We start from the raw sequence: 22,868 nt of genomic DNA, 5'->3' as shown, positions 1-22,868 counted from the left end.
TTCGGAATATACTACTGCAAATTCCGCATTATCAGTCCGGTCAACAAATAACGGTACGCAAAGCAATGCGTTTACTGGGCATGATGGCGTCATGCATTTACCTGGTCCCCCATGCGCGCCTGCGCATGTGTCCCATGCAGGAATGGTTGGCGAAACAGTGGTCTCGGGCAAGTGGTCAGTGGGACGATCTAGTGGTTGTTTCGTCAACACTGGTTCAAAGCCTTCACTGGTGGACAAGAGAGAATCTCGCAAAGGGGAAACCCTTTTACGATCCCGAAGTACAGGCGGTAGTCACTACAGATGCATGTCTGACGGGGTGGGGAGCTCACCATCTCCACCACACAGCTCAGGGTCTCTGGTCTCACTCAGTGGCCAAGAACCACATCAACCTGCTAGAGCTTCTGGCAGTATTCAAAGCGCTTCAGGCGTTCAAGCCCCACCTACTAAACCTGTCAGTGCAAATCCAGACAGACAGCACTACAGCCATGTTCTACCTGAACAAGCAAGGAGGGACTCGCTCGCCAAATCTGTCCAAGCTTGCCCAGAAAATCTGGATATGGGCACTCAGACGGAACATCTTCTTGTCATCACAACATGTTCCAGGGGAGCTCAATTCCCTAGCGGATGCTCTGAGCAGAGACTCCCTCCCAGAGGAACACGAATGGGTTCTTCACAGAGAGGTCGTAGAAGATCTCTTCTCTCAGTGGGGTTTCCCCACTATAGACTTATTCGCCACAAGCGAAAACAGACAATGCCCAGGATTTGCATCCAGGTTCCCCCAACCAGACTCCCAGGGGAACGCCCTGTGGATGAACTGGTCAGGGATGTTTGCGTACACTTTTCCACCAACTCCTCTCATCAGGAAAGTGGTGAACAAGATGAACAGGGAGTTGATGACGCTCGTCCTAATTGCTCCCATGTGGGCAAGACAACCGTGGTTCCCACACCTACGCAGGATGGCGGTGCAAGCCCATCAAACTTCCAGCCTGGTACAACCTACTGTCCCAGCACCAAGGTCAAACAGTGCACCAGCAACCCAACTCAATGAACCTGGCAGCATGGCTCCTGAGGTCATAGAGTTTGGACACCTCAATTTACCACAGAGGTGTATGGACATCCTAAAGGAATCTAGGAAACCAAACACAAGGCACTGTTACTTTGACAAGTGGAAGAGGTTCGTTATCTGGTGCCAGAGTAGACAAATCAACCCAGTTGATTGCACTCCTTCCACTATTGTTACATACATGCTCCACCTGCTAGATGCAGGATTGGTTTTTAACTCACTGAAAGTACACCTGGCAGCCCTCTCGGCTTACATCACTTCCCATAGCAAGGTTTCGTGGTGGAAAGTACCAGTAGTTAAAGCCTTCATGGAAGGAGTAAAGAGACTTCACCCTCCTATTTCAAACCCACCACCAGGGTGGGACCTTAATGTGGTGCTAGCCAAGCTCATGGGCCCCCCTTTCGAACCGATGCATAAAAGCAGTCTCAAACACCTGACTTATAAAACAGCCTTCTTAGTAGCTATTACTTCTATAAGAAGGGTCAGTGAAATTCAGGCTCTGTCAGTACAGGATCCCTTCTTTACTATCCATAAAGACAAACTGGTTTTACGCACACACCCTAGGTTCTCGCCTAAATTTATATCAAAATTCCATGTAAACCAGTCCATCGAGCTTCCGGCTTTCTTCCAGAACCCGCAAAGCTCGGCTGAGGTGAAACTACACACCCTGGATGTGCGTAGGGCGGTCCTCTATTATGTAAATAAAACCAGACCGCTAAGGAAAACAGATCAACTGTTTGTCTCCGTAGCTACAGGCAGAGAGGGGGATCGCGTCTCTAAGGGTGCCATCTCAAAGTGGATTATTAACTGTATCCAGCTGTGTTACTCACTCTCTGAAAAGACTCTGCCTTTTACGCCAAGGGCCCACTCTACTGGAGGCATTGGGGCCACTCTGGCTTTCATTGCAAATGTACCCCTTGACACTTTTGCAAAGCAGCTACTTGGAGCTCTATTCACACTTTTACTCAGCATTACTGCATTGACACCCATTCCAAGGCAGATACACAAGTGGGACAAGCGGTTCTAAGACACTTATTTGCTCATGACTTTTCTCACATCCCACCTCCTTCTTCTGGTACTGCTCGCTAATCTATGCACAGCATGTGATCTAAGCAGATTCCACAAGCCTCAGAAGGGATACATTACTCACCGTAATCGTATTTCTGATGCTTGTATCTGCTTAGATTCACATGCGACCCACCATTCCTCCCCTCCGAGAGAAGGCGCATGATTGCTTGTAGTCTTACCTTTCTGTCTATCTGCTTGGATTATCTGTATTCACGCTACTCCTCATGCTACCTCATGTCAGAAGAAATACAATCTGAGGATCCTAGACGCGTGAGGGATCTTGGGTACAGTGGACGTCACACTAGGGATAGTATTACTGGCACGCCCTGTGTCGACGCCCATTTTCGAGTTTCGAAAAACAAACTGTAATACTCCGCAGCTTCCACTAGATGTCGGCCTAAGCACAGCATGTGAATCTAAGCAGATACAAGCATCAGAAATACGATTACGGTGAGTAATGTATCCCATAGCATATTTAACTATCTGTAGACTTTGCCACTTTCCGCAACTGCCCCCAAAGTTTTTTTGTAAGTTCTTAATTGGCCTCCCACCCCTCATCCCTCCCCACCCCTCCCTGTTCACCAACTTGTATGGCCCCAGATTCTTCACCTCTTTACTTTCCTTCCGATTGAGCGTAGAGGCACTCGTTCCCTTTCAGCCTGTCAGCGCACATGAATGTTTTTAAGAATTTGCGGCTTGTGGAAATGGGCTTCTCTGTCCTTTACAAAGTCTTTACAAAGATCGCAAGGAACTTCAGGTATTTACCCGCCTTTAGGGCACATATTATTTCCATTGCCATCACCCCCCAGATCTTGACCCACCACCAGACCATAGTTGGGCCCACTTTATCTTTCCATCTTTGAGCTAGTGTCATTCTCGCTGGCATCAGTAGGTGCGTGATTAAGGTAGCATTATGCCCTGATGCTGCATATTTGCCTTCTGCTACAGCTCCTAGTAAGACTATTTTAGGTGTCATCAGCAACTCCGTTCCCGTTATCCCCTTTATGTTCCCCAGAACTTCTTTCCAGTATGTTGCAGCCTTTGGACACAACCACCACATCTGGTACAGATCTCCCCTCTCCCCACATTGTCTCCAGCATTTGGAAGGGTATTTAGCATTGATTTTGTGTAAACGATGGGGTGGCATATACCATCTATAACATAGTTTGTATGCTGAGTCCTTGATCTGCTTACATTCTTCTATTCGCGCATTATTCAACAATCTGTATAGCCTGGCTATCCCGCTCGCAGTTGAACCCTCCTGCATAGTCAACTCCAGCCCGGTCGGGGTCTTAACGCCTGCCCTTTTCATAGATAGATGAGGGATCCAGTGTCTGATTTGTGTGTATTTGTATCTTTCTTTTTCTCCTATTCCAAGTTTCTGTTTACAATATGGAAAAGACAACTGGGCTCTCTCTCAGTACATGTCTTTTAGGGTCAGTACTTCCACCCCCGTCCATCCCTCCCAGAACTTTTGGTGTTGGCCCGGCGTGAAGTCTGCGTTATGCGCTCCGGGAGAGAATGGCCCTAACCCCTGCCAAATGTTCTTAATAGTCAATCCTTTGTCCCAGCTACGTAATTATACTCTGGTAGCCTCTAACAGGTTACCCCCTTTCTCGCGGGCTCCGATGTTGAGGGTCTGTAATGCCTCCAGTGGTATTGTGGTAGCTGCTTGTTCTATCCCACACCATCCACTCATATTGTCCTATCTCGCCCAGTTAAGAATCGGTGCCAACTGGGCCACCAATATATATCTCCCAATATTCGGGCCCCCAAGTAGTGGTGGGCGCATGAAAATCTGCCTTTGGATCCTAGGTTTCTTATTTTGCCAGATAAATGTGAATATTGCTTTTTGTAGTTCCTTAATTAAGCTGGGCGGTATGTCCGTGGGCACTGAGCCTACCACGTACAGTAAGCGGGGGGTCATTTTTACAGCTGCAATTCTTGCGAACCAGGACAATTCTTGGGATTCCCAATTGTGTAAGTCATCCTGTAGTTCTTTTCCGAGAGATTTTATGTTTGTTCTAAACAGGTTCCCTGTGCCCCTTGTTAATTTTGTTCCCAAGTATTCCAATGTGTCTACCTCCCAGATTAGGGGGTATGTGTTTGCCAGGTCCGTAACCTCCTCATTATCGTCTGTTATATTTATTGCTTTGGGCTTGGGGTAGTTTATAGCAAAGCCTGATATGTTAGCAAATTCTTGCAACTTCTTTATGATCTTGGGCAGTGATTTCTTGGTGTCTTTCATGAGGACCATTATTTCATCCGCATATAGTGCAATTTTATGTGCGTCTCCCCACATGTCACCCCTTTAATCTCTGGATCTCTTCAGATCTATGCTGCAAAGGGCTCCATTGCCATCGAGAAGATCAGGGGGGAGATGGGACACCCCTGTCGTGTGCCCTTCCTTATGTTGATCTGTTCTGATCTTTGCCCTTTGACTATAAAGTGCGTGGACGGGAGTTGGAAGTTTGCTAATACCATCCTTATAAATGCTGCTCTGCACCCAAACCTCTCTAGAACTATCCTCAGGTATTCCCAGTACAGGCTGTCAAAGGCCCACCTAGCATCTAAAGCTGCTACCGAGAATTGTTGTTTTGTTCTCGTTCCCATGTCGATGACGTTGATGGCTTGCCTAACATTGTGTACGCCTTCCCCTAATAAATTCAACCTGATTAGCGTGGATGATTCCGGGGAGTATTTTCATAAGTCTTGTTGCAGAACCTGATAGTATGGAGAGGCTTAGTTTGTTATCATTACAGAATCCTTACCTATTATTATGGAATCATTACCCATTGTTAGAGAATCATTATCCATTTAGGGATAAGTTATCCATCATTGCATCCTGCCTAGTTATCCATCATATATTCTGATTATTATTGATTAGTAGTGGCATGAAATAGAAGTAACATTAGACTATCCACATTATTCTGCTACTTTGTATGCATTTGCAATTTGAATAAAGAATGAGGCCTGTCTATGGCTGTGCTCTGAGAAGGTACCCAGAAGCGTGCTTGCTGTTTGATTTCCTGGCATGGCAACTAATGCAATGGGAAGTGAAGATCGTGACTGACTGTAGAAAGAGAATACACCTTGCTGCAGTCTGGGCCAAGACAAAGAAAGAGAGTGAAAGATGTTCAGCAAAATGAGAGAAATCCGTTTGTGGGCTGTTTCGTAATCTGCAGTGAGAAGAGAATCCATTTGGAATGCCTTACCTTGTGAACCAGAACCAGACACAAGTTTGGGCCTGAGTAGAAAGAGAGAAATGAGAATGAGCAGGAAGACGCGCTCTGAAAGCATTTGAATTCCTGGTGCTAACCACGTTTAAAAATCAGTGAAGCTTTGTCTCTTGAGTGAAAGAGAGAGAGCATTGATCTGACAACATTGTGCTTTGAAATCTGCACTTGCATCTAACGTTGGCTGCTCCCTCATGAGAAGAGCAGGGACTAGCATGGCATGAACTGGAATACTGGCATGGCATGGCAACAACTGGCATGGCAACAGCATGACCTGGCAAGGACGGAGAGAATGTGAATCTGGAGTTTGGCCTATGTGAAGGGCCTATTTGGAATTGCCAGAGGAGAGTTGCCATCTGCATTGTTTTGCAAACACCCTGAATGGGTGCCACGTGAGTGATGAACCGGTATCAAAAGAGGATAGACTAGGGAAAGCTTTGGAATAGGGAAAGAGAGGAAAATGCTTGAGAATCTGAACTGATTGGCATCAACGAAGGAAACTTGTAGCAGTGAACAGGGATTGCTCTGAAGAAAGATCTGTCAGCTATTGTGAGAAGACTTTGCAGCAGTAAGGCTCTGGAATTTGTCGCTGAAATTGTCCGTTTGCAGGACACACACTTGAGATCCGTTTGCAGCTGGAACTACTTTTGCTTTGGGCTGTGCTTTGATGCCCATACACATGGTTTGCTGAACATATATATATGCTTGCTGAACACATTTGTGACCCATTTGTGAACACACTCGCTTTGTTGACATGCTTTGTTAATATTCCTTGGCTAAGAGATTTACATTAGAAATGGATTTTTACTGACTTTGAATTTTGCCCAGATGTGAGAACACACATACATTCTGTTGGAATACAACTGATTTGATCACAGACTGACCTGAGGGAACCTGGAAATAACTTGGACTAGAAATGTAACTGAATTGGCCTGTATGACCAATTGTGATGGGGAACCTGTAGCAGCGGACCTGTTAAGGGAAAAGGGTATAGAACAGAACAGCAGGGAAGGGCATAGGTCACCAACCACAATGGACGAAATGCTGATAAACATAATTAGAAAAACAAAGACCTGGACTTCATCTCCCAGAATGCCTCACCTAATGCATTCTCCATACAAAAGCCAGCAACAGGGAAAAGAAAGTAGGGAAAGACAGTGAAAATCCACATTTCCCTATTTTTATGAACTCTCACAGTTAGGGGTTACAACTAATGCGACCTCTGCACGGATGGAGCAGGGAGGAGGAGGATTAGAATCAGCTGTAACGAGCTCAGGGAGAGGAGCACCTGTGATTAATTGCTGGGGGGAGGGGCACACTGGGTTAAAGCAGTATCCAACGTCTCACCGTGTGTCTCATTTTGCAGTAGTGGAAGGTGTCTTTCTGCTACGGACTTAGAGTGGGAAGAGGCCAGCTCACAACCCCGGTGGGCGTATTAAAGTAACGAGGGAACTCCGCCGGACGAACCCCTACCGAGACTGCAGACAACTCGGTGATCAAAGCGGAAGACAGTCAAAGCGTGAAGGAGTTGTCAGCAAGGTGAAAAATAGCTCCGGGAAGTTTGAGTTTATTATCCCAATTCCGAGGTAGGCGAAGAGCGGCCATAAACTGGAAAGACTGCTTAAGCCAACCGGCATTAAAAGCCTGGATATTTCTGCTTCGGGGAAACAGACGAGCGTGAAAGAAAACACTCAGCACAACACGAACGGCCCGTTGCAAACGGAGGGCTTCCACCCTTGAAGCTGACGGCACAATCTCGGCTTGTCAATTTGGAATTGCCGTGACGGACTACTTTGGTTTTGAATATACCGTATTCCTTGTTTAACACGGTATGGACTTGCTTGCTTAAAACCCCTTGTTTCCGGGTCACGTTCTGTAAGGGGAAACATATGCCTTGTTTATTTGATTAGAGACTTTTTTCAGAACGAACCGTATGCAACGTGAAGTGCTGTGCAAATAAATATTATTTGTTAAACTCCTCTGGTGACTCTGGCTCACTACTTAACAGTGGTGGCAGCGGTGGGATTCTGTAGAGACACGTCTATCCGACATAATGGAGGCCGTCCTAAAAGCATTGGCTGAAGGCCAACAACAACTACAACAGCTGGTGCAGGTGCAAGGACATCAAGCTCAAGCAGATAGACAAGCCCTGCAACAGGCGCTACAGGTTCAAACAGCAGCCCAAGAGCAAGGCAGGGAAGCCCTGCGAATTCTGGGGGAATCAGTAGCAGCACACAGGTCACATCCAGCCATTCCACCCACAGTACTTCAAAAATACCAGGCGGGAGATGACCCCAGTTTTTTCTTTGTGAACTTTGAACGAATAGCCCGAGCCGCGCAATGGCCCCAGGACCGATGGTCTTTCTTTTTGGCGCCCCTTCTCACGGGAGTAATGCAAGGAGCGTACCAGGCGGCCAATCCAAACGGGGACACCCCGTATGCGGACATCAAGAAGTCAGTACTGGAGAGACTAGGGATGGACGAAGAATCCTTTAGGCTCCAATTTCGGGAAACCAGACTAAAACCAGGCGAAAGCCCAAGGCAACTGTTTTACAGAATACAAGATCTGACAGAGAAATGGTTGCAAACCAATACCGCCACAATTGGGCAAATCAAAGGGAAGCTAATGTTGGAGCAATTTATTGAAGCCCTACCCGGTCCCATCCAACGGTGGGTTAGGCAACATCACCATCTGACATTGTCTGAAGCCATAGATGTGGCCACCGCCTATCAAAAAGCCGGGACTCCTCGCAGTGGTACAGCAACCCCAGCAAGGCATCACTATGACCTTCCCGCCTTGCGCAGTAACCAACGGGGAAGTGCGCTTGAACCACGGGTCAGACCCGAACTTAAAGCAAGCAACGGCCTCAACATAACAAAAGGGCAGGCGCCCCAATGCTTTGAATGCGGGGACTGGGGCCACATAGCCCGGTTCTGTGCCAAGAGGAACAAACCCGAACCCATGGAAATAGGCACCTTACAACAGCATGGGTATCGAAGAAGACTGCCCTATGTGATGGAGGTAACAGTGGATGGTCACCCTCAACAAGCGATGATGGATAGTGGAAGCCGGCAGACAGCCATACAACCACATGTGAGTGAACAGGACCCAGGACAGGTGAGAACGATTGACATTAAATGTGTACATGGGGACTTTAAAGGGTACCCAACAAAAGACGTTGTGTTAGGGTTAAAGGGAAAAGAGATACCCGCTACAGTGGCCATTATTCCCACCCTACCCGCACCTGTGCTAATAGGGACAGACATTTCCGAATTTGATAAATGGTTAAAGGAAGCATTTTTTTCACAAACAGAGATAGGAGGAAGGAACGTAAGGGAAACCCCCACAAAGAGCCAGAAGAGGAAGAATAACTGGTCCGGGAAACAGGGACAAGATTTTGACATTATAGACTGGCGGGTAGGGGATCATCTGCTCTCCTTCAGGACCGAAGTAGGTCTTGACAAGACTCTAAAGCGAGCACGAGAACAAGCCTTAACCATGAAAGACACCCCAGCTATCACTCCCTACTTCAAGGAAAAACAAGGGCTTTATTATAGGGTGACCTGAGGAACAGACAACCAAGAGAAGGAACAACTGTTGGTTCCCCAGTCATATCGAAGACACTGATCCAATTGGCCCATGATCATTCCACAGGGGGTAACTTAGCCAAAAAAATGACGGGAAAGAGAGTGTTACAGAATTTCTACTGGCCGGGGATATACACTGAAATAGCTAGATATTGCCATGAGTGTGTTATATGTCAGAAAACGAGCAATCATACTCCGGCACGGGTACCCCTGCAAAGAATGCCTTTGATCAAGGAGCCATTCCAAACGATAGGAATGGATATAGTCGGTCCATTAGAACCCTCCAGTAAGGGGTTCCGGTTCCTTCTGGTCATAGTGGACTACGCCACTAGATATCCTGAGGCTTTCCCTTTAAGAGGAACCTCAGCTAGGCAGGTATGCAATGTCATGTTACCATTCTTTGCTAGAGTGGGAATACCCCTTGAGATAGTAACAGACCAAGGGAGTAATTTCATGTCGGTGGTAATGAAGGAGGTATGCAAAACCCTAGGTATACATCACCTGAAAACCTCAGTGTATCACCCACAAACAGATGGGTTGGTGGAGAGATATAACCAAGACCATTAAACAGATGATAAAAAGAGCCACCAGCCCTACTGGTTTGGGTTGGGAGCGGGTGTTGCCATGGGTGTTAATGGTACTCCGGGATACCCCACAATCCTCTACAGGTTACTCCCCTTTTGAGCTGTTGTTCGGGAGACAACCCAAATCGGTGTTATGAATCCTAAAGGATGACTGGGAACAACAAGAGGAAACGTCCCTTACAGAATATGTACATGATCTGAGTGAACAGCTGGGAAAACCGAGGGACTATGCTCAGGAAAACTTGGATAGAGCACAAGAAAAACAAGAGAAATGCTATGATCAGGGAAGCAGACCTAGATCCCTGAAGATAGGGACAAAGTATTGGTGCTACTACCTACCCACACAAACAAAATGCTGGCCCAATGGCACGGGCCTTATCAGATAACAAAAATCTTAGGACCTGTGAACTATGAGGTCGAACAACCAGAACGGAAAAATAAATATCAGAATTATCATATCAATCTACTCAAGTTGTGGAAAGAAGGATCCCAAAGTATGATGTGCTGAGCCTTATCAGACATATCTGTCCCAGAACAACTGATCCCAAACCACCGTAGTGGTATACAGGATGTGCAATTGGGGGAGCAACTAAGTGAGTCCCAAAGAACTGAGTTGTTCTGTACCCTAAACCCGATATCCAAAACCTTTTCTGGCATACCAGGGCGGACCCATTTGGCCGTACATTCCATACCTACAGAGGAGGGGAAAACGGTACGCCTCAGACCCTACCGAATTCCGGAATCCAAACGGGGGGAGATCGAAAACATGTTGGCACTGGGGACCATCATGCCTTCGAAAAGTGCCTGGTGCTCCCCTATCGTATTAGTGCCAAAACCAGATGGCACCACCAGGTTCGGCATGGACTTTAGACAGTTAAATTATATTTCACGATATTAAACATATCCGATGCCCAGAATTGATGAGTTCATTGAAAAACTGGGTTCAGCCGCATTTCTAAGCACCCTGGACTTAACAAAGGGATATTGGCAGATTCCCTTCAAGCCAGCTGACCAAGAGAAAACAGCGTTCGCAACACCACAGGGCTTGTTCCAATTCACAGTCTTGCCCTTTGGATTGCATGGGGCTCCAGCCACCTTCCAAGCCCTAATGGACAAAATACTGAGGCCTCATGATCAGTATGCGGCTGCGTACTTAGATGATATTATAATGTTCAGCAAAACATGGAACGAACATTTGGCACACTTAACCCAAGTAATAACTGGCATTGAAAGAGGCTGGGTTACACATTAACCCGAAAAAATCAAAACTGGCAGCCAAAACCACTAAATATCTGGGGTATGAGGTGGGGGTGGGGTAGTAACCCCATTAATAGACAAAATCCAAGCCCTGAAAAAGTTAAAAATACCTGAAACCAGAAAAGAAATCAGAGCCTTCCTAGGATTTGTGGGGTATTATAGGAGATTCCTGCCACATTTTTCGACCATAGCAGCCCCACTTACGGATTTACTGAAAACAAACCGACCCCTGCACTTCTCCCCTGAGGCAAAACAGGCTTTTCAGGAATTAATACAAATGATTTCCTCTAAACCAGTTATACATTGTCCTGACTTTAGCAAAACGTTCTATTTACAAACGGATGCCTCGGGATGTGGTCTTGGAGCAGTACTCTCACAGGGGACCGATCGCATTCATCAGTAGGAAACTCCTTCCCCATGAAATTTCATATTCAACATTGGAAAAAGAATGCCTAGCAATTAAATGGGCAGTGAAGTCCCTCAGATACTACCTATTAGGGAGGAAATGTACCCTCTTTACTGATCACGTCCCCTGAAATGGTTGGCAACACAAAAAGACTCCAACCATAGAGTATTACGGTGGTTCTTGACCCTACAACCAAATCACTTCGTAACTGTTCACAAACCTGGAAAGTATCAGTGCGTGGCCGACTATTTATCAAGAGCAACAAACACGCCCGAACGGCATGGGTCTTCGGGGTGGGTATGTGATGGGGAAACTGTAGCAGCGGACCTGTTAAGGGAAAAGGGTATAGAACAGAACAGCAGGGAAGGGCATATGTCACCAACCACAATGGACCAAATGCTGATAAACATAATTAGAAAAACAAAGACCCGGACTTCATCTCTCAGAATGCCTCACCTAATGCATTCTCCATACAAAAGCCAGCCACAGGGAAAAGAAAGGAGGGAAAGATCCACATTTCCCTATTTTTATGAACTCTCACAGTTAGGGGTTACAACTAGTGCGACCTCCGCACGGATGGAGCAGGGAGGAGGAGGATTAGCATCAGCTGTAACGAGCTCAGGGAGTGGAGCTCCTGTGATTAATTGCTGGGGTAGAGGGGCACACGGGGTTAAAGCAGTATCCAGCGTCTCACCGTGTGTCTCATTTTGCAGGAGTGGAAGGCGACTGCCGGTACGGACTCAGAGTGGGAAGAGGCCAGCTCACAACCCCGGTGGGCGTATTAAAGTAACGAGGGAACTCCGCCGGACGACCCCCTACCGAGACTGCAGACAACTCGGTGATCAAAGCGGAAGACAGTCAAAGTGTGAAGGAGTTGTTAGCAAGGTGAAAAACAGCTCCGGGAAGTTTGAGTTTATTATCCCAATTCCGAGGCAGGCGAAGAGCGGCCATAAACTGGAAAGACTGCTTAAGCCAACCGGCAATAAAAGCCTGGATATTTCTGCCTCAGGGAAACAGACGAGCGTGAAAGAAAACGCTCTGCACAACACGAACGGCCCGTTGCAAACGGAGGGCTTCCACCGTTGAAGCTGACGGCACAATCTGGGCTTGTCAATTTGGAATTGCTTTGATGGACTATCTTGGTTTTGAATATACTGCATTCCTTGTTTAACACGGTATGAACTTGCTTGCTTAAAACCCCTTGTTTCCCGGTCACGTTCTGTAAGGGGAAACATATGCCTTGTTTATTTGATTACAGACTTTTTTTCAGAACAAACCGTATGCAACGTGAAGTGCTGTGCAAATAAATATTATTTGCTAAACTCCTCTGGTGACTCCGGCTCACTACTTAACACCAATACACTGATATTTATATACTGGAAATGCATATATTTGAAATGAGCTTTGACACCTGTGAAAGTGAGATTGTAATTTTTTGCTTGACACATTGACATTTGAAAACACCTCAATCCACAGTACATATGCATTGATTCTATGCATTGCATTTTTTGTTTTGAATAATCTGCTTGTAGACACACTTTCACACTTTTTGGCTTTGACTTTTGACTTGACTTTCTGCTATGATTTGACATTGAACTTGAATCTGACATATTTGCAGCTATACATTTCAATTTTAGCTTGCCACTGATAGAGTGAAATGCTTGCATTTTAAGGGTTTATTGCATTATGAAATCTAATGTTTTTTTCCCATTGCAATTTTGCTTAGTTTTAGAATGATTATATAATGATAAGAGGAGAGATTCTAGAACCTGATAGTATGGAGAGGCCTGTTTGTTATCATTACAGAATCATTACCTATTATTATTGAATCATTACCCATTGTTAAAGAATCATTATCCATTGAGGGATTAGTTATCCATCATTGCATCCTGTTTAGTTATCCATCATATATACTGATGTAGTGACATGCAATAGGAGTAACCTTAGACTATCCACATAATTCCGCCACTTTGTATGCATTTGCAATTTGAATATAGAATGAGGCCTGTTATATTTGAAGTGACATTTAGAGACACAGTATATATGTAGAGATATTTTGTTATGCATTGTAGAGAGGCACGCATTGAGTGTGCACTTAGAATATGCATTGAGCTTTCAGTATAGCGCTTGGTATGAATGAATGTGTTAGGCACTACATTCGAGAATGAGGTCTATGAAAGCTTGAAGCCATTCCACTGAATGGAGACACACAGAAGCTGGTTGTTCTGTGGAGTGCAGAGAGATTGTTTTGAGTTACATGGAATGTCAACAATTTCTTGGCAGGAAGGTCGTAATTTTGCCCAGAAGAAACAAATGAGACGGCTTGGTTTATCAGCATCTTGGAGGCCTTGTGTTCGCAGACACAGATGATGGTGGGGGCAGTGCCATGGAGAGAGGGAGAGTGTGTGTAGGCAGAGACATGCAGCAGAAATAGAGAGGGATATGTATGGAGAAATATGAGGATGACAGGCAGACAGAAGGAGATGATGCATAGATATAATGGCAAATGTCACGATGACAGAACACGCAGTGATTGCAAAGAACAATTACATGCAACAAAGACATTTAGGCACTGCCCATATTTAGAATTGCTGACAGACAGAAAGAGAGTGTAACCATGGAGATTTGAATATGTCATTGAACAGTATAATGGGAGGTGAGGCTTTTGGGAGTTGCTAGTTGTTGGAGATGGAGTTTTGGAGGGAGCTGCGCTCCGAGAGCTTGGCAGAGGCATTGAGGCAGTTCGAGTGACCAGATCTTGAGAGAGAGTCCTGGCCCTGACACTGACTGGCTGGTTGCAGAGTTAGCAGGACAGGAGAGACACAGAGCAAAACACAGAGAAAAGGGGAGTATTGCTGAATAAGACATATGAATGGGGAATTAGAACAGACTCACATAGAGCTTTGGCTGACATGATAGATGGGGTAATCAGACAGGGTTTGTGAGAGAGAGAGAGTGCGAAGTATGGTGTGGAATGGAGAGGAATTGTATTGCTTGCATTAGAAGCCTGTAAGGCTTACAGTTATTGCACTGCATGGTAGATTTGCACCAAAAGCATACAAAGTGCAAATTCGAGATGTGCAAAAAGGTGCAAATTCGAGATGTGCATTATAGTAGTGTTTGCATCATGCATTGCTATGTATGAATAAAAGTGTTTCTATTGTTGAATCGATTCTTGTGTTTTCTTTGTGTCTTATGTTAAGGTGCCCATTGGAGTAAGATGGGAGTAATCTAGGAGTAACACAGTGCACAAAGGCCCTGAGATAGAAAGCGGGGGGGGCATAGTGATCCACACCCCCATACGAGGTTGTCTAAGACTGATACATGATCGCCCACTTAGGGCTAGGCCAAAGGCAGGTTTGTCTCATTTGTATTACGGTCTCACATGGTGGCCAATATCTTAGCATACATTTTTGCATCTGTGTTTAGTAGTGAGATAGGACGGTAGTTGGCGCATTCTGAGGGATCCTTGTCTGGCTTTAGAGTTAATATAGTTGTGGATTTCCCCATATCTGCTGTGACCAAACCCTTTTCCCTCGTGGCGCCAGCAACTGTGTGCGGAATGTTTCATAGTAGCCACTTCCCAAACTGCCCGGACCCGGGGTTTTGTTTGCCGGTAGCGTTGATATTGCGTCACTAATTTCCTGGGCCGTTATCAGTCCCCTTAGTATGTTCCTATTGTGTTCTGTGATTTGGGGTAGGGGTGTTGCCATCATGTAAGATTTCTGGGTTACAGGATCAAGGTTTTTTCACTGTAGCAATACCTTGTGAAAGTGTGTCATTATTTGTAGTTTCTCCCTCTCTGTGGTACGTGATTCCCCCTGTCAGTTTTTGAGGCGTGTGATGTAGTTGCATATTTTTATTTTTTTCAGTTTAGCTGCAAGGAATTTGTTTGCCTTCCCTCCATGTATATAATATGATAGTTTTGGTGCTCAATAGCAACTGTGCCACGTGGTCGGCCGTGTGGTTTTCTAACTGGGCTCTGACCTTTCTTAATTCACGCAGTGACTTTTGTGTTTGTCTGGTCCTATGATTTTTCTCAGCTTCTTTATTTATTTATATGTATTTACTTAAATTCTCGATAGAGCGCCAAATCGTCTGCAGGCCTCACGACGCACATAAAACAAAAGATTATGAGAGGTGACGGAAATCAGAATCGGAGACAGATAGGGAGCCCGGAACTAGGGAGCAGAGAAAAGGAATGTCTTCAAGTTCTTTTTAAAGTCGACCAAGGTAGGAGCCAGAGAGTTCAAGGATGAACTGTATGCCATTGGCGTAGTTGGTGTACAAAACACCCAGGTCATCAAGCAACAGAAGAAGAGAAAGTATGTAAATGTTAAAGAGGGTAGGAGAGAGAAAGAAGATCCCTCAGGGACAGCTCTTGTCAGCAAAGATGGAATGGATGAAGAATTGTGAATGGCAACTCAGGCGTTGCGAGGGCCTAAGAAAGAGACTAACCATTGGGTGGTTAACTCGGTACAGCCTACAAGTGATTTGCACCCTGGCGGCCACGAGCTTATGGTTGAAAGCGGCGGAAACATCTAACAGCATAAGAAGAGCTGGGTGTGCGCGATCGATAATAGATGACAAATTAGATTTTAAATCGAGCATGGCCGTTTCCGTGCCATGATGGGCACGGTAGACTGATTGACGAAGTACGAGTATGGCATTGTCTCAGATACATTTTTGTAACTGAAGGTATGCTACAAGATCCATTACCTTAAGTAAGAATGGAACAATAGTTATCGCCCGATAGTGCTTAGGTATGAGTGGGTCGCGATTGGCTTTCTTAAGTAAGGGGTTGATCCAAGCATCCTTCAGATAGGTGGGTACTCGACCTTTGAGAAAGGACTAGTTGATCAGGTTGCTAATCCATGGTCCGATGGTGTCAAGACACTGAACCAACAGCCTGGATGGACAAGCGTCACCCTTGCATGAGTTAGGTTTCATACCAAGAATAATCTTGTTCACCTCAGATACAGTGCAAGGGGAAAAAGAGAAGGAGAGCTTATTAGTTTTGATGTTGTCAACTGGACGTGGCAACAGTAATGGGGGCGGTAGTAACATAGGGCTAGAACTGAAATGCTCAGAGACCGCTAGTGATGGCGGTGGGGGGGTTGGACGGCTCGAGCATGGTGGTGGATATTAAAGCTGATACAGGCAATGAAGAACTCTGAGTGACAACGGTCGGTGGTAGAGCGCTCGCTTCCAAGTCAGAGGTGACCTTGGTGGTAAAGGCATTGTGAATAGTTTGACAACAAGTGTCACAGGGTGAGACCTGAACATTGGTTGGGGTGTTGGAGTTAAATTCCCGGAGAATGGAAAAAAGCTCCTTTTGTCAAACTGGAAATTATATTGTGCCTTCTATTGCTATGAATATATGTATATTGGCCTACGCCAAGCTGCTAACAAGCTACTTGTGAAGAAATTCGTGTTGCAAGGTCCTGAACCTAGAATCAATGTAAACCGCCATTTTAGGTTCTCTCTCCCTGTAAAGTCACCCTGTGAGTTAAAATGGTGGACGATGTCATTCAGAATAGAACACCGCCGTCATGACCCCTGTGTACAGCTAATATGTAACTTGCCTGTAGGCCACTTGTTAGGGTCATGAACTGAGACCTTGTCCTTTGCTGACCTGTGTGTAATGGATTACCTGTGTCAACGAAACTGATCTATGAACATATATTAACTGCAATGTCGTTTGAATAACTGAATGGGAACGCCTTTTTAACTACATTGTATAAACTATGTCCTAAGGCTTAATGTTAAACCTAGAGAATACACTGTTGTCATTTTGACTTGTTGATGTGTAAACCAAAGATGAACTAGATACATATAGACGAACAAATTAGAAGCAAACCTGGCACGAACCCTAGATCAGTAATGTATTTATGGGATAGTTAACCCACAGTAGGGCTGGACCGCAGGCTGAAAATTGTATAAAAGCCTGACTGTTTCAATGAATATTCCCACTCACTGAGCACACCAAACCACGCTGGAGTTCGCTGTGTTGTACTGAGGGCCGATAGCTATCTGATTTGTCTTTGACTTTTTGTAACTGTTTAGCATAAAATAAAGACCTTTGTATGTTCCTTTGTAACATGTGTTTGGTGTATTTCCTTTTTGGGCTACCCAGCCTCATATTATTTCTTTGTTTTCACAGTTGGCGCCCTGAATAGGGACCCTCAAGATTGATGCCGGATTGTTGAAGGTTGACGCACGCTATCGGACCGGGATCGGACGGTGTGACATAAGGGGCCCCACTGAACGAGACGCGACACCTCAGCAGCGCTGCACGACCCGATCCCTGGACGATTAGCTTGTGGTCCGAGACGGCATCTTGACGAGGGTCCATTTCTTGAGGCGGGCAGATTTGCCGAAATCACCAAACACAAGGTAAAATTCGTTGGGTTAGTTCCTTGAAATCCGATCGGACCTCCTTAGGTTTGGACAGGTGAGTCGTGACCCGATTCTTAATTTAATCCTGACAATTTGAATTTGGCGCATTGTATCTGCAGACACAATTATTGACCAGGTAACACCAAGAATTTGAGATATGCCTGGGAAATTGTCTACCTGTTTTAGGGCATTATTCCGCAGTGATAGACAATCTTTGGAATTTAGCCATCCCGCACCACAGGAGTGGTCGCCGGCATGTACTATGTACTGTAAGCATGGCATTGGAAGTATAGTGTTTAATGATATTTGGCACAGACAAACCAGACATGCCTCCGAACTTCAGTGGCCAATCAATGGTAGTTTTGAGATCCCTCGTATTGAATATTTGGAGTCAGTCTTGTTAAAGAAAAAGGCTAGACCTGCAGCATTTGATGTCTTGCAGAATTGGAAAAGAGAAGCGTTGCAACAGCTTAAAAGTAGGGAAAAACATGAGCGTCGTCATAAATCGAACGCTGAAAAAGCGTTGTTATATGATCAGGACAAACAGTCTGAGGCGACTAAAAATATGGATAGGGCTTTCTCACTCAGTATTCAGAAAATCTATCCTTCTAAAGATCTTCATGTTTCTGATGAGTTTATTGACAAATTGCTAAATGAACGAAGGCCTGGTGCCTCAGCACCACCTCCGTATGTTCCTCTTCCCGCTGCTGTACCTCTTCCTGCTGTTATTCCTGCTCCTCCTGCTCAACCTGTTGTTCCTATTCCTCCGGTTGTCGTTCCTCTACCTGCTCCTCCACCTCTTCCCATTGCACCGGTAATAATACCTCCATTGAATTTGCCTGCACCCCCACTCCCTGTTCCTATAGAAAAGAAACAGGATTTGTTTGCATGGGCTAAGCATTGTATAGAGAGGGATGATCAATCTAATGTTTTTGCCACACTTTGTAATGCGGATAATTTTCCTGAGAAAAATGTTTTCATTGAAGGTTTAGGGATTCATTTGTGTGTGATGTGGGGGAGATTAAAAAATGTAGATCTCCCACAAGGGTTAAGAGATTTAAACACTTCAGCATTTTCAAGAGACACTGTGGAGAAAGTAAATGAGCATGTTGAGAGGATATTTGAGTATAGAAAGGAGTTGGAAAGGTTTCAGAATGAGGATGACGAAGGGGAAAGTATTTATGTACAGAAACGGTTTCTTCCGTGTCGTAAATCGATATCTGAGGAAATGCGAATTTGTAAAAAAGACGCAATTAGATGGATTTGAGACATATCGATAACTCCAGTTGAGGTATATGACACATACAGTCAATATATGCTAGAAATGCAGAGGAAAGTGAGACAGGTAATGGTAGAGTACCTGCAGGATGAGTGTGTAAAAAGGAAGATTAGTTGTCCCACAGATTTATTGAGCATTTATAAGAGAGCTTTTTCACTTGCCACTTCTTTGACTGCTCTAGCGCTCGACTTGGCTTTGTTGCTTAGTAAGCGTTCGAAGTTGCCTACATCTCAGTTGCCTATGAGAGAGGTTCCTCCGACATTTGTCCCGAAGGTTGAGATTGCGGCTGATCCTGCACATAATATAGTCGCTGTGAACATCCCTGCACTTTATGTATCACAGTTTGTTCACGCCCCGTTTTCACGGCAGGAAGTGAACACCATTAGACAGTCTATTCCTGACATTAGGAAAAATCCGACAGGGTTCTATAAAGAAATAGAGTCCGTTTTGCAGTCCTCAGTGTTCACCCTAGGCGACATTGATTTGTTGTTTCCTGTACTCCTGCCCGTAGATTTGTGAAAACAGGTTAGAACTATAGACGACGTACCTGGGTTGGGAGATACGTGGGCTAACATAACTAGGCTTGACGGAGAAAGGCCAGCTGGAGAGAGACCGCCTCAGGTGATACTAACTTTACCTGACAGAATCGTTGCTAAATTAAAAACCATAATTCCTGAAAAGAGAATTATTTGGGACAAGCTTACGGCCTGTGTCCAAGGAAAGTCTAAGGGTGCTACCGAGTACTTTAATCGGTTCGAACAAGTATTCTCGGATTTCAGTGGACAAGACTTAGGCACAGAGTCTGGGAAAAGATTATTTGTTGACGAATTTGTACGTGGATTGCTGCCTGACATCCAGTCACAAAATGTCTTCCGAGAGCGCTTGGCAGGCAGAATCCCAATCAGAAGTACTGCACATGGCTCAGTACTACGAGAACCGTGTCAATAATGAGAAAGATAGAGTCGAGAAGAGAAAAGGTGATTTAAAGACTAAAGTATTGTTACAACAAATTGTTAGAGGCCCCAGAGGTGGTAGTTCGGAGATTAGAGGTCAGTATGTTCCACAAGGGAATGTGCCCTTGGGTCCTGTGAACATTAATCAGTGTGCCTATTGTCGCCAGGAGGGTCATTGGCGTGCACAATGCCCCGTCCTTCGACAGAGGTCGAATAACACATTTGGAAATATGGGTAGACGATCCAGAGGTCGCCCGGGTGTAGGGGGCCCTGGTAGAGGTCAGTTTTCACAGGATCCCCAGCAACCTTTTTCACAGGATAATCAGACTTCGAGTGTGGATACTAGAAACATATTTGATCATCCTTCTGCTGCATATCTATCTGAAGAGCTTCCTTTTGATGATATTTTGTTTCGCTAGGATTGCCCGAAGCAGGGTTTGGAACCTACACCTATTCCTGTTAATGAGAAAGGTCCCTACGTTGAAATGGTAGTGGGAAATAGGAAACATCAGTTCTCCAGCATGGGGTCTGGCATGGATTCACATGCTCATGAATATTCCCCGTCGTCAGGCTGGGAATCCTCGGTAAAGAAAAAATCAGTATCAGTTTCGTTTCTGATCTGTCTTTCGTAGTAGTAACCAATCACTGATCTCTGCGTCATACTGACCACAGCCAATGACTGCCATCTCCCTAAGCCCCGCTTCTGGCAGCCATCTTCAGATTTTTACCGCACGTTCAAGTGTTGGGAGTCCTCGTGCTTAGCCCTCGAGCTTTTGCTGCGTGTTTCGCCCTTTTTCAGGTGAATTTTCACATTTTTTCTGTTAATCGAGCCTCAAGCTCCACCGTTTCTACTCCTGTTAACGGGTACCCGTTGCGGGATTTTCCTACGCCCCTCAAGGGTGAAGATTTCGTCGAATCAACCTCTTGGAGGGTTCCAGACGATTTGCGGCCTACTTCGAGATGGCCCAGGACGCGAGTTCGTCACCCGGACCCTGTTTCGCAGCTGCCCTGGATGCGGGCTGCAGAATGTGTTTAAGGAGGCCGAACATTCGCGATCCCTCTACTGTCTTCATGGGGACAAGACACATGTAGAGAAGGACTGCCGGTTCTGCAAGAACTTGTCGGAGCGGACCATGAGGGACCGTCGATCCCGTCTCGCCAGCTGGTTGGAGAAGGGCTCAACGGGTGAGAAGAAGAAGAAAGGGTCCGAGCGGGCTTCTAAGTCCTGTGCGGGTCCCCCGGCGACGGGGGCCCAACACCAGGCCAAGCGCTGCGAGTCCGCTGGCTCCGGGAGCGCCGAAAGGGCGGGCTCTTCGGTCGCCAGGCAGGGCGCACCTTCCCCGGCACCGTCAACCACGAGCCAGCGCTCCGGTTCGGGGAAGAGGAAGTCCGAGACCCCGGGTAAGGAGAAGGCCCAGGACGCACCTAAGGTGGTGAAGGCCCCTACCCAGCAGGCAAAGGCCTCTATCGAGGTGATCGCGGCGACTCTGGCCAAGCCGGCAGAGACCCCGCCAGCGGAGACTGCCTCCAGGACTAGAGTTTCCCTGCCGCCAAGGAGGGAATCCTCTTTTCAGCCCATCGTCATGGCCCCCTTGATGGAAAAAGGGGGGGGCACGGTAGCCTCCTCGAGCTCGGAGTCAGCCTCGGAGGGGGAACTGACCGAGGTCGCAAGGAATCTCGAAGTACAATTCGAGAAGGTTCGGTCCCGCAAGGAAGATCCTCGGGAGATAACCGAGGAAGACGACGATGGCGAGGAAGAGCAGCCTTCCCTTCGGGCGCAGCCGGAACCTAGGCCTCAGGATAGCTCGGCAGCCATTTTGTTTGCGATCCAGCCCTAATGCTCTGAAATAAGGACGAGATTACCACGGCCCAGGTCGGAGGACCCGCAACCTGGCCCGTCGGGAAGTCCTCAGAACAAACGACGGAGGACCCAACCCTCTCCTCCGCCCGCCCCCGTAAGGCCTGCAGTTCCCTCCTCATCCTCCCACGAGTCGGGAGATGACAGTGCGGTGGGCTCGACGACGGGTTTTGAGGGCGACGACGACGGAATGGCTCTCCCGTCTCCCGTCGCACGGGCATCTCCGCCCAACGAGATTGGCTCATTCCACGCCATGATCGCCAGGGCGTCCGAATTGTTCCAGCTCTGCCCGGAGGAGCAGAAAAAGGAAGGTTTCCTCCATCAGCGCCGGGAGGCCAAGAGGAAGACTGTCATCACGGTGCCTCTAATCGATGACATCTGGGAGGAGGGCCTGTCGGTACTCAAGAACCCCTCCACAGCACCAGCCAAACGGGACCGGTACAAGAAGAAGTACCGGGTCCCCGAGACCACTCCCCTGTGCCTCAGGGCCCAGCCAACGCCAGACTCGGTCGTCTCGGCGGTGGCGAAAAAGAAAGCGGCGGGGTCAGGAGCCTCAACGGCGAATTCCCCTCCGGACGGCGAGGGAAAGAAGTTGGACGCCATGGGGCGACGGGTCATTTCGTCGGCGGCGACGACGATCAAAGCGGCCAACGCCCTGGCGATCGTGGCCCGTTACGACAGGGAGCTCTGGTTTAAGCTGGCCCCCATATTGGACTTCCTACCGGACGACAAGAGGTCCGAGGCCCTGGAAATACTTCAAGAAGGCGAGGTGGCGTCGGACCACGCCATAACGGTGGCAACTGATATTGCTGATACCGGGTTCCGCCAGCTGGGCAACTGAGTTTTCCTACGACGACGGGGTTGGCTCCGGGCGACCGACTTCCGTCAGGACGTCCAGACGAGGGTGTTGGACATGCCGTTCGACGGCAGCAACTTGTTCGGGAAGGCGGTGGACGAATCCCTCCAAGCCATAAAGACGGACACGGAGACGGCCCGCACCCTAGGAGCCCTTCAGCAACGACAGCCCTTTCGGAGCTCCGGAGGCAGACAGGGGGCCTCCAAAGGATCCAGCGGTGGCTCGTCGTCCTACCGCCAGGCGGCACGCTCCTCGTCTCAGGAGGCCTACAGGGGTCGCGGCAAGCAGGGAGCGCCTCGCCGCCGTCGGCAAGGCCACCAC

The 22,868-nt window shown here is 46.9% G+C and overlaps 1 protein-coding gene across 2 annotated transcripts in view; it reads left to right on the top strand.

Moving 5' to 3' along the window:
* GCC2 (GRIP and coiled-coil domain containing 2) overlaps window positions 1-22,868 on the top strand; it is a 1,745,187-nt gene that overhangs the window by 653,352 nt on the left and 1,068,967 nt on the right. The window lies entirely within an intron of this gene.

This window comes from Ambystoma mexicanum, chromosome 7p, assembly GCF_040938575.1.
Source record: "Ambystoma mexicanum isolate Mex_15411 chromosome 7p, UKY_AmexF1_1, whole genome shotgun sequence".
NCBI classification, from domain to species: domain Eukaryota; kingdom Metazoa; phylum Chordata; class Amphibia; order Caudata; family Ambystomatidae; genus Ambystoma; species Ambystoma mexicanum.
Note: the sequence above shows the minus strand (reverse complement) of the source record. Positions and strands in the feature narration are given on the sequence as shown.